The sequence below is a fragment of the Narcine bancroftii genome, chromosome 2 (assembly GCF_036971445.1).
Source record: "Narcine bancroftii isolate sNarBan1 chromosome 2, sNarBan1.hap1, whole genome shotgun sequence".
Taxonomy (NCBI): domain Eukaryota; kingdom Metazoa; phylum Chordata; class Chondrichthyes; order Torpediniformes; family Narcinidae; genus Narcine; species Narcine bancroftii.
The window spans coordinates 75,191,856-75,204,809 of record NC_091470.1 but is presented as its reverse complement, the minus strand read 5'-3'; the positions used below and the strand labels follow the sequence as shown (position 1 = coordinate 75,204,809).

General features: G+C 42.0%; 1 long non-coding RNA gene across 2 annotated transcripts in view; it reads left to right on the top strand.

Moving 5' to 3' along the window:
• LOC138752385 (uncharacterized) overlaps positions 1–12,954 on the top strand; it is a 45,125-nt gene that overhangs the window by 31,332 nt on the left and 839 nt on the right. For both annotated transcript variants that reach the window (XR_011350587.1, XR_011350586.1), the window contains one exon: positions 1,186–1,301. This is a non-coding gene — a long non-coding RNA (uncharacterized lncRNA). The remainder of the gene's footprint in view (positions 1–1,185; positions 1,302–12,954) is intronic.

Genomic DNA, 12,954 nt, shown 5'->3' with positions numbered 1-12,954 from the left:
TTTATTACTGTGCCTTTGTGTTTTCCTTTGTTTTTCCCGACTTTTCTGGAGAGGGCTGGAGTTCACCGTCCAGCCACTACTCCATCACATGACTCCCCCCTTGGAGAGCCTTCTTCATGATTGCATTGACATGAAGACTCCAGGACAGATCCTTGGAGATGTTGACACCCAGGAAGTTGAAGTTCTTGATCCTCTCCACCACTCCGTCCATGAGGGCTTGTTCATGTTCTCCTGATTTCCTCCTGAAGTCCACAATCATGTCCTTGGTTTTGCTAACTCTGAGATCAAAGTTATTGGAGTGACACCACTCAATGAGCCGATCTATCTCCCTCCTGTACGCTTCTTCATTGCCGTTTGTGATTTTGCCGACAACTGTGGTGTCGTCAGCAAATTAGTAGATAGCATTAGAATTTTGCTGGGCCACACAGTCATGAACACGTCACAAACCCCATGAATATAAGACTTAGTGAGTAGAGCAGTTGGCTAAGCATGCATCCTTGAGGTGCGCCTGTGTTCATAGTCAGTAAGTAGGAGATGTTTTTACTAATTTGTACTGACTGTGGTCTTCCGGGGGCGGTGGGGGGGGGGGGGGGGTGGGGGGGGGGGGTGGGTGGGTGCAGAGGGCCAGGGTTTGGAGCTTGTGATCAGCACTGAGGGAATATGGTGATGAAAGCTGCTGATGAAGAACAGCCATATGTATGAGTTACTGCTATTGAGGTGATCCAGTGCTGAGTGCCAGCGATATTGTGTCTGCTATGGAGTGATTGTGACAATAGGTGAATTGCAGTGGGTCCAGACCTTTGCTTAGATACATGTTAATTCTGGTCATGACCAGCCTCTCAAAGTGTTTCATCACCATAGAAGTTAGTGCTGTTGGGTGATAGTCATTGAGGCAGCTCACACTACTCTTCCTAGGCACCTGGATGATTTTTGTTTGTAATTCTTTATTTATCGCACTATGAACCATATCAACCAAAATATTTACAGATGTATCTCTTTAAATATGCACAGTGACATTTTCTCTTTTTTCCCCATCCCTCCCTCCCCCCCTTCCCACCCCCTCCAAAACTAATAAATATTGAACATATAAAATACAATAAAACAACATCTTTATACAAAAGAAAAACAACAAGAAAGATGTGCCATCTACTTATACACATTTTGTTTAGCTTCTTATCATTTTAGGTGATGGAGATCCGAGGCCGACTGGCACCTGGATGATTGATGCCCTTTTGAAGCAGGTGGGAACCTCTGACTGAAGCAAAGAGAGGTTTAAAATGATATCGACATTGTACAAAGAGGTAAGGCCAAACTTGAATTTTGTGTGCAATTTTGGTCACCTGACCAGAGGGAAGAATGTTATAAAGTTGAAAAGGATACAGAAAAGGTTCAAAAAGTTGCTGCCAGAATTGGGGAACTTGAATTATTGTAAGGGTCTGGAAAAACTAGGCCTGTTTTCCTTCCATCCAGAGGGAATCTTAATTGAGATCTTTAAAATCATGAGCTACATTGATCAGGTTTCCAAAAGTGGGTGAATCTAAGATGAGAGAACATAATTCTAAGGTGAAGGGATTTAGAAGGGTCTTGAGGGGACAGATTTTTACTCAGAGGGTGATGGGTGTATGGAATGAGCTACCAAACTAAGTGGTGGAGGCAGGTACTTTAGTGTTTAAGAAATGTTTAGATAACTAAAGTACATGGATGGGTGGAGATTGGAGGTGTGTGGACATAATGCAGGCAAGGACCAGCTGGGCTTATGGACCTGTGCCTGTGCTGTAAGACTCCATCTTCCACTGCCTAGGAAAGCAGCCAACATATCTGAAGACCCATCCCACTCTGGATATACTCTCTTCACCCTCCTCTCATTGGGGAGATGACTTAAAAGTTTGAAAGCATGCTCCAACAGGCTTAAAGACACCTTCTTCCTTGCCACTATCAGACTCATGAATGAACCCCATGAATATAAGACTTAGTAGCAGGGCCAGTGCCAGGCTATTCTGCACACTAAGAAAAGCCAACTACTTGCACCCCCCCCCCCCAAAAAATTGCCAACTTCGATTTTCAAAAATAGATGATTTGTAGAAAAAAATGAAAAACTTGAAACTGCTAAATATATTTTAAATTGCAGGAAAGAATAAGGCAAAATTACTGACCTAGACAATTTTAACAAACTTTGCAGCTCTAATACATTTAACATAATATAACATATATTTGTGTAAAATGTATTTTGGATTTAACAGTTAACAAAAGATAAAAACAAGAGTGTATAAAACACAAAAGACAGTACTAAACAACAAAGCTAATAATGAAACAATTAATTTAAAACAAAATAATGTATCTTTTATCAACAAGCATTGAAACTACTCACAGGCCTGACTACTCAGTGATAGCATTTATCTGTTGCCAAAGCCAAGTTACCTGAAATTTAATAAAAAGAAATGTTGTGTCGTGAGTGTGTGTGTGGGTGTTGCGCTGGCTTAACACAGATATCTATTTATAAGCCTCAATAAATATATAAGCACAAAGAAAGTGATGGGGGAACACAGGTTCTATTGAGCTACTGCTTGATAGCAAGGTAGACATGATCACTCATTTCCACGTGATGCGCATGCACAGTGAATGTTGTGGCGGTCGTGAGAAGAGTGGGAATGATACTGTGTATTTTTATTTGTGGGTGTGGCCACCACAACAAGATACATGTAATAAATCAAATACAAGTTGGTTTCAGTTATCTTCATTTATTTATTTATATTTTATTTGTATTAAGCTTTTATGAATCTTCTTTAAAATATTTATATTTTGTGCCAAGGTATCTCCCTTGACTCTCTACAATATCACTATTCTTTACTAAGGCAAAGCCCTCCCCCTCTACCAGGGGGAGTAGGCCCCCTTAAAATCATAGGCCCATGCCAACTAGCCCAACTACCCTCCTTCCCCCCCCCCCCCCCGCCCACCCCATTCTGGCTTCCCCTCTCTCACCCCCCTCTATTCTGGCTTCCCCTCTCCCCTCTGTTCTGGCTTCCTCCCCTCTGTTCTGGCTTCCCCTCTCCCCTCTATTCTGGCTTTCCCCCACTCCCCTCTGTTCTGGCTTTCCCCCACTCCCCTCTATTCTGGCTTCCCCTCTCCCCTCTGTTCTGGCTTCCTCCCCTCTGTTCTGGCTTCCTCCCCTCTGTTCTGGCTTCCCCACTCCCCTCTGTTCTGGCTTCTCCCCCCCCCCCCTCTGTTCTAGCTTCGCCCCCTCCCTTCTGTTCTGGCTTCCCCCCTTGCCCCTCTTCTGGCTTCCCCTCTCTCCCTTCCCCTCTGTTCTGGCCTACCTTCAAAGCCTACCACTATCACACAGTACTCCACTCGATGTCAACCGAAGCATTGCAGTCGCTGCCATTCGCACCAGAACTATGTGCATGTGCATAGGCCGTGCTAAACATTTTCCTCTGTTTGTGGGTCCTGTTCCGTATGTGTCTGCCAGCTCTGATACTCAAATCCATCTCATGAGCCAGCCGGCATTTGTGCATGCGCAAAAGAATAAAGATGGCTACGCTCAGCCAGTCAATGGACCGTAGGACGCTAACTAACAGTAACTTTTCAGATTTTGCCCCTACATACAGGACGTCTGGCCATCCTGGCTGCATTCTTCTGAGGTCTGTGCCCTAGGCAGTTGCCTAGTTTGCCAAATGGTAGGGCCAGTCCTGCTTAGGAGCAGAATTAGCCTACTTCACCTTTGAGGGTGTAACACCATTCAAATCATGGCTGTTGTATTTTTCCAGTCAACCTCACTCTTCTGCCTTCTCCCCATAACCTTTGACATCCTTACAAATCAAAAACTTATAAATCAGTGCTTTAAATATACCCATTGACTTGGCCTGCACTGCCACATGTGGCAATGAATTTCCCAGATTCACAACCCACATGTACAATCGTGCTGGCCTTGCTTGGTGCTCATTGACTTTTTAAAATTTCATTGCAAATCTATACTCTTTAATTGTGCTTTTTAAGCAGTTGTATGAATATTAGAGATTAACTGTTAGTTTGCTCACAGAAGAACCCTTCTCATTGTACAAGCTATTTTATGATGGGTGGACTGAAACTTAATTACATTTGAGATAAAATGTTAAGCCAAGACCATATTTGCCCTTCTTGGTGAAATAAACTATCCCACAGCACTATATTGAGGAATAGCTCTCCTGACCAATTTTTATATATGAAAAGGAAAACAGCAAAGTCATTTCATATTCTTAGTGTTATATTTGTGTATTAATTTGGTTACTGTAGTGTTAACCATTAAAAAAAATTATTTAAAATTTTAAATCACATTGAAAAGTACATATATATAGACGAATTGATATCAAATTACATGTGATTATTTTCAACCCTCCCTCTCTCCCTTCCAACTTCCCTCCCTCATCCTCTCCTTTCTAATCTAATAATAATAAAAATAAAGACTAGATAAAGAAGGTATATACTATATACACATAGATAATATCTATCTAAAAATAGAAGTCTAAATATAATTTGATTTGAATTGTGGAGCATAGGTTCACCAATCAGACCAGATATTGAGAGATCTTTAAATTTTTAAACTAACACTTTTTGTATATGGACTCCATATTTTCTAAAAGGAATTATACTTATTGCGTAAATTATAAGTAATTTTTTTCAAGTGGAATACATGAACGCAATTCTGCGTGCCATCTCTCTAATCCTAAAGCTACATTAGCTTTCCAAGTAATAGCAATACATTTCTTTGAAACAGCTGAACCAATCTGTAAAAATTCTATTTGATACATGGTTAATCCCAATTTAATACAAGTATTTTTAATATCTCCTAACAAAAGTGTTAACCATTTATTGTACTAAACAGTATCCTTGCCACTAATGTGACCCCCTGAGGTTACTCTCCTTTAGTTGTTTGAGGGAATTTCCCAGCAACTTCACCCCCTCAATGCCCAGTTGCCTTAGGATCCTAGACTGTGGTCATTCCGCACAAAGCCTTTGCCTTGGCTACCAAAGCTTCAGTGCATCCCTGGGACTGAGATGTGCCAGTCAGCAGCATTCCCTCACTGAGAGACCAGCAAATATCAGGCAGAGCAAGTTAATGATCTCGCAGCAGCACTGAATGTCTTGTCTGCGTGCATCCCCAGAAACAACTTGTAATTGAGAGTTCTTTGTTACACTGCTGCTGGGGATAAACTGTGACTTCTTCATACACCAATTATTTTCCCTTTAAACTTTAATAATAAACCATTGCATTGGAAACATTGGAAATTTGCCCTGGTGAGGGTTCTGTTCATATCAGCCTTGGACTGACAGCGCAGAAGTAAATAGATTCTTAATAAGCTGGAGGGAATGGAAATTGAAGATGCAGTCAGATCAGACTGAATGACCGAGCGAGCTCAAAGGGCTGAGTGGCCTGCTCCTTCTCTGAATGTGTAAATTTATAGGCATCTATACTTGAGCAAGTCAATCCCAATACATCAGCAAATAAAATGTAGAAATTCAACACTTTAGATGGGGACTAGTGAGGTGCTCTTGAGCTATCCTCATGCTACTCTATTCAGAGAAACTCAGCAGCTCATGTAGCACCACAGAGACCCCAACATCTGCAGACTTTCTTGTTTTCCTATGGATGCTGTGTGACTAGCTGAGTTTCTGCAGCATGTTTGTCTATTGTAATCGACTCCAGCATCTGCAGATTTTCTTGTTTAACTTTATTCAGATCAAATTTTTTTTGAGAAGTTAACACATAATGGAGTAAATGCCCGTGGAGAAATTAATAGAATTATCCCTGTGTAGACATGTATTAATAATTTAAATTCATGATTATTCAAAGACTTGAATTCACTAATTTCTAAGTGTAAATAATACTCTTTTACCTTGCATTCACTATATTCTGCTGATATGGTGGAAAACAATGACCTTGATGAATGAAATGATTTTAGTGTTGTAATTTAATGCATATTTTAAAGTTATAATATATCTATACTGTAATATTGAAACTTTGCACTCCAGAATTAACCACGTCACTAAGCTAGCTGGGCCAGTATAATGGCCCATCTTATCCCTCTCTCGACACCCTCCACCCCATTGAACATCCTTCTAACCCCTGCCTAGTTTTCACCATCCCCTCCAACCTTCCCCTGTCAGAGACTGAATGCTCTGTCCTCAGTAGAGGCCTCACCTTTATTCCCCCTTCACCCACATCTTTTTTTTTTAATTTTTTTATTTTTCACACCATAAACCACATTGACCATGATACATGCCTTTTCCTTTTCAAATATATACAGTGTCATTTTCTCCCCCCACCCTCCCTCCTCCCATCCCACCCTCCCTACCTCCCCCCCCATCCATTTAAAGTACAAAATCTAAGATACATCACCCACATCTTAACGAGTGCTGCACACACCATGATGCTGAACTCTTCTGTCAGCTCTGTCTCCATGCCTACTTCCACAAACACAGGATTCTCCACCCCCACTACAGATCCCTTCTCCTGCTTTAAACCTTCTTCCTCTTCCTGGACACCTTGTTCCGGTCTTCTTCCTGCTCTGTCTTTTATATTTCCAACTGCCACCGTGACATCAACCGCTTTGACTTGACTACTCCCATCACTCATTCCAATCTCACCCCCTCAGAACACTTGGCCCTCCACTCTCTCCACACTAATCTGAACATCATCACCAAACCTGCAGACAAGGGCAGCGCTGTTGTGGTCTGGCGCACTGTCCTCTATCTGGCCGAAGCCAGACGTCAACTCTGACACCTCCTCTTATTTACTCCTCCAACAGGATCCCACCAAAATTCTTCAAACCATCTCTGAACTCATCACTTCTGGTAACCTCCCTAGCATGGCCTCCAACCTTGTTTCCCAATCCCATACTGCCTAAGATCCTCAAACCCAATTGTTTCAGCAGACCCATTGTGTCCATGTGCTCCTTCCCCAGTGAATTGGTCTCTGCATACCTCCACTCTGTTTTGTCCCCCTGGTCCAATCCTTCCCCATCTATATGTGGGATACTTCACATGTGCTCCATATCTTCAACAACTTCCTGTTCTCTGAACTTGATCATCTTATGCGTACCATGGATATCCAATCCCTAAACACCTCCATCCCTCATATTGAAAACCTCAAAGCCCTTTGTTTCTTTCTGGACAATAGAACAAACCAGTCCCCCTCCACCACCACCCTCCTCTGGTTGGCAGAATTTGTCCTCACCTTCAGTAATTTCTTCTTTGACACATGCCACTTTCTCTAGGTTAAAGGGGTATCCATGGGTACCAGCATAGGCCCCAGCTATGCCTGCCTTTTTGTTGGCTACGTGGACCAATCCATGCTACAAGCCTACACAGGCAAGGCCCCTCAACTCTTCCTCTGTTACATTGATGACTACTTTGGCGTTGTCCCATGTACCCATAATGAGCTCATTGATTTCATCCACTTTGCTAGCAGCTTCATGCTGACCTCACATTCACTTGCTCCATCTCAAGCAACACTCTCCCTCTCCTTGATATCTCTATCTCCATCTCAGAAGACAAACTCTCGACAGACATCTTCTATAAACCCACCAACTATAGCTACCTCGCCTACACCTCTCCCCCCCCCCCCCCCCCGCCACCCCATACCCTTTAAGGATTCCATTCCATTCTCTCAATTCCTCCATTCCTCCATCTCCATTATGTCTACTTCCAGAATGAAGGCCAGATTATTAGAGATGTGCTCCTTCTTTAAACAATGTGACTTTGCCTCTAATACCATAAGTTTGGCACTCACCCACATATCCTCCATTACCCACACATCTGCCTTGCCCCCCTCTTCTGCCACGCGCAACGAGGACAGGATTCCTCTTGTCCTCACCTACCACTCCCACCATATCCAATACATCCTCCACCACCATTTCCACCACCTACTACGTGATCCCATCGCAAGACACATATTACCCTCTCCTTCCCTCTCCGCCTTCCACTGGGACTGCTCTCTTCGTGATTCCCTTGTTCACTCCTATCTCCCCACAAATCATCCCTTGGGACCTTCCCCTATGACCACAGGAGATGCTCCACTTGCACCCACACCTCCTCCCTCACCACTATTCAGGGCCCCAAACAGTCTTTCCAAGTGAAGCAACATTTCACTTGTGTATCTGCAGGCATCATCTACTGCATCCAGTGCTCCTGCAGTGGTCTCCTCTACATCAGAAAGACTGGACTCAGACTGGGAAATCGCTTTTTTTGAGCACCTCGGCTCTGTCCAGCACAATAGTGTGGACACTCATTTCAATTCTCCTTCTCATTCCCTTGCTGTGATGTCTGTCCATGGTCTCATGTATTTCCAGACTGAGACCATCGGCAAATTGGAGGAACAACCTTATCTTCCGAATGGGTACACCCAACCTGATGGCATTAATATCAACTTCTCTAGCTTTCATTAAAACCCCACCCCTCAACTTCTCCCCATCTCCTTTCCCCTATTTCTGCCTCTCCATTACATCTCCTTTCGCACAAACATGATAAATTCTTACCTTGTCCTTTATTATATCCAATTAACACCTTTTGTTGGTCTGGATTCCTCCCCCTGCCAGCATTGTCTGAATTTTGAGATTTTCTGAGAATTCCTGCTTCTGGCTTATTCCAACGATGGCAATATATCTTTGTCTCCTACAGACATTGAAAAGACCAGCTGAGTTCCTCCTGCATTTCAGTGTGCTTTTACTACAATCACAGCATGTTCAGACTTCTGTGTTTCACTCAGGATAATTACAACATAGGCATTTACTAGACTATGTGAAACGTTGCCCAGATTTGTAATATTCAGAAAAGGGAAGGAAAGTAAAATTACTTCCCAAGTAATCCATCATTAATCATCAACAGTTCTTCTGGTGAAAATATGTCAACAATGCTGCCAGGCAGGATGTTCCATGAGTTAGTCCCAGAGCCGATGAAGGATTAGTGATATATTTCCAAGTCAGGATGATGTGCAACTTGCAGAGAATGGCAGATGTCAAACAGCATGTTAGTATGCTACCTCTAGCCCTGTGAAAGAGAGTGTCTGTTCAAGAGAGACTAAACCATTTGCATTTGTGTTTGGAGTTTAGAAGAAGGAAGGATGATCATATTGAAACATAAGATTCAAAGGGGGAATGACAAGGCAGATATCAAGAAGTTTTCACTGGTGGGAGCATCTTGAATATAGGGATCTACTTCCAGCATAAACAGCTGTTCATTTAAAATCAAGGTATGTACACAATTTTAAATGTGTACATGCCTTGATTCAATCTTCTTTCATTGAATGGTGAATCTCTGGAATTCCCTGCCCCTGAGACAGTGGTTCTCAAGCTTTTTCTTTCCACTCACATACCACTTTAAGTAATCTCTATGTCATCGGTGCTCCGCGATTAGAAAGGGACTGCTTAAGGTGGGAAGAGAAGGTTAAGAATCACTGCTCTAGACCCAATTGTTACTGAAATATTTTGCTTGAGAAAAATTGTCATTGGCCCATTTCCTTTGGAGTTATGAAACCATGCACATAACGAGTCAATTAGGTACAATTGAAACAGTGGTTTTCAAACTTTTTCTTTCCACCCACATCCCACCTTAAGCAATCCCTTATTAATCACGGAGCACCTTTGGCATAGGGAATACTTAAAGTGGTATGTGAGTGGAAAGAAAATGGTTAAGAACCGCTGTGAGAGATTTAGAGGCTGGATTACTTGAAGCATTTAAAGTGAAAGCAGAAACAATTGTGGAAGATCAGGAGATTATGGGAGTCTGGCTCAGAGAGAACATTGAGATGTGGGATAGATCAGCCATGAGTGGTGTGGTAGTGTTGAGGGACCAAGTAACCTACTCCTGCTCCTATGTTCTTGTGTACTTGTGATAAAAGATGTTCTGGAATGGTGTCAGAGAGAAGTCACCTTTATTATGTTGAGAAACTAAAGATGCTGGAATTGTTCTTAATCTCCTTAAAGGTAGATTTAATTGTGATATTTTGAATTATTAAATTATTTTAAATGAAAAAATTTGTTGTAAAGGAACAATTTATTTTGTGAGGAGTATAAGTAATGAAAAGGTTTATGTTTAATAAAATTGATCAAAGAGGCAGTGGAGATTTAAGGTCATTTCATGTCACACTATGTTATGGTTTAGAACTGTTGGAAAGATAGAAGTAAATGCCTTCAGACAGGAATTGGATAACTACTGACAACACATTTTGCAACAATGTAGGCCAGGCTTTGTGTTCACTAGTATTTAGAAGAGTGAGACAGAACTTGATTGGATCTTACAGGTCCTGATTGTTCTTGATAGGATGGAGTGCAGAGGACATTTCCTCTTGTGGGAGAATCCAGAACAATGAGTCCCCTCCCAGTTAAAGGAAAAATGAGGTGACATTTTTCTCTCAGTTGAATATCTTTGGAACTCTCTTCTTCTACCTCAAAGGGGCAACAAAGGAGCAAGGAGTTTGAAGAAGGGGAAGAAATGCTGTAAAACAAACTTGGGTGGAGCAGTATTACAGCTAGTAGAGTTGCTGTCTTACAACACTAGAAACAATGGTTTGACCTTGCTCTCTGTGATGAATTAGTGTGCTTTCCCTGTGACAATTTGGATTTCCTCTGGTTGTTCCAGTTTCCTGCCCACTGTAAACTGCCTTTGGTGTGTAGTTGAGGGGAAAAATTTGGGAGCAGGTTGGTGGGAATATGGGGATTTAAAAAAAAATGGGATTAATGCAAAATTTGTGTAAATAGGTAGTTGACAGCTGGCAATGGTTTAGTGGACTGAAGAGTATGTGTTCGGTAGCTCTCTATGACTCTTTGATTCACAAGAGCCACTCCAAGGTGCTTTTCAAAATACAGGCATCGACGTGCCAATGTTTGTGCACTAGATGTGCTGAAAGTAGTTGCTGATGTTTATTCTGAAGTAATAAGCGACTGCAGCTGCTCTTCATTCCCCTGCCCCCTTCCACCCCTTCTCTCTGATAACACCATCCTTGTGCTTAATCCAGCCACTCTGGCCAGCAACAGGCCCAATTGCATATCCAATTGCACTATGCTGCTCTTTGCTGGATACACACACATTTTTTTTAAACAACACACTGTTCTCGATTACCATTCAGTGGCTATCTTTAGGATCACTTATCAGTAGGTTATTAACCTCCCATGATATTGAGAGCATCATTGTCTCAAGGACCTGTCTGGGGCTGGAGGAAATTGCTTTTGTTGTCAGGGTGACCCCTTGCTCTTATACATAATTCAAAATACTTTTGCTAGTTTCATCTTTGTACTGTGGTTCACTGCAGAGTCTAGACAAATTGTCTTCTGTTTTTTACTCCTCGTGTATTGCTGGCAAATAGGAGGGGCCAACGGCTCAGCTAGCAACGCTGCTGCCTCGCAGATTCAGGTTCAGTCCTGACCTCCGGTGACCACCTGCATTTCTCTTGGGTGCTCCAGTTTACAAAGCAATGTTCTGAAAGGTTAATTGTCCCTGGTGTAGGTGAGTGGTTGAAGAATTGGGGGAAGGGTGGGGGTAGATAATGGACATGTTGAGGAAAATACTAAATCATGAGAATTTATTGTCATAAAGAAAAGTGCAATGTACAAATGCATCAAAATTCTTATTTGCTGAAGCCAACAGGTATGTAGTTACACCAAATACAACAGTTTATATTAAATTATGACAATATACCAAGACATAAAAACAGAAGGGTAGATAAATATCCACAGTTGCATTTAGTACAATTATACAAACAGATCTTTTGATGGGCCCAAACTAATTTATGGTAGTTCGGGAAAATAGTTCGGGAAGTTCAAGACTTCACAGAAATATGGGAGAATGGGACTGATGTGTGCGCTCTGAGAACTGGCATTGATTCAGTGGGCCAAATAGCATCCTCCTGTATCCTAAGGAAATACGGGAATGGCCAGCCATATTTTACTTCATTACTTAGAGTACCATCTGTAAGGAGATTGGATGTTCTCTCTGTGATCACATAGATTTTCATTGGGTGCCCTGGTTTCCTCCCATGTTCTAAAAACATTCAGGAATAGTAGGTTGATTGGTTACATCAATGTAATTGGACAGCACAGGCTCATGCACAAAAAGAGGTTGTTACTGTGCTGCACCTCTAAACATTCTTCATAAGTGGAAGGTTACACAGCTAAGCAAGAAAAGGATAGGACAGAGGGTTGCAATCACAATGTGATAGAATTCCAGAAACAGTTTGAGGGTGAGCATCTCGGGCCTGAACCCAATCTCTTCAACTTAAATAGGATGTGGAGAAAGAATGACTGAACAAATGACAAATATTGGATTTAGCGACCATGGAGAGAAGTGATCAGTCAATGTTTAGGGTTGGGACCCTTTCTCAAGACTAAAGTGGGAGGGGGAGATAGTGGGTAAAAATGGCAGGGGAGGTGCTGGGGAGAACCAAGGGTTGATAGGATGCTGGACAAATAAATGTGGGCGAGGTGGAGATGGATAGGGGAGGAGTCCACAGTAGGGCCAGAACAGGGGGGATGCTGTTGAGACAATAGTGAGAACAAAAGCCTGTGAAGGACAGATGGAAACAATAGAATTGGATTGGGATGGGGTGGCGGGGGGGTTTACCTTGGAAGAATTCTGTACAGTGAACTGGGAAAATACACTAATATGAAGGTCAGTGGGTGAACAATGGCAGATATTTAATGAGAAAGGTCTACCATATGAATTTAGCAAAGAAAGATATTTCATCAACTTTAGAATTTATGAAGTAGCAAGGATTGGTGGAGCGAAAACTAGGAATTTTTCTCCATAAATGTAGAAAATTGATTATAAGACGATCATATTAAAAGAGACATCCATGAATGCATGGAAGATAAAGTAAATGTGGGACTCCTGGAGGGTGAGATTGGGTAATTAAGAACAGGAAACAAGGAAACTGAGATAATTTATATTGAGTATTTGCATCAAATTTCATGGTGAAGGACCTTGTAA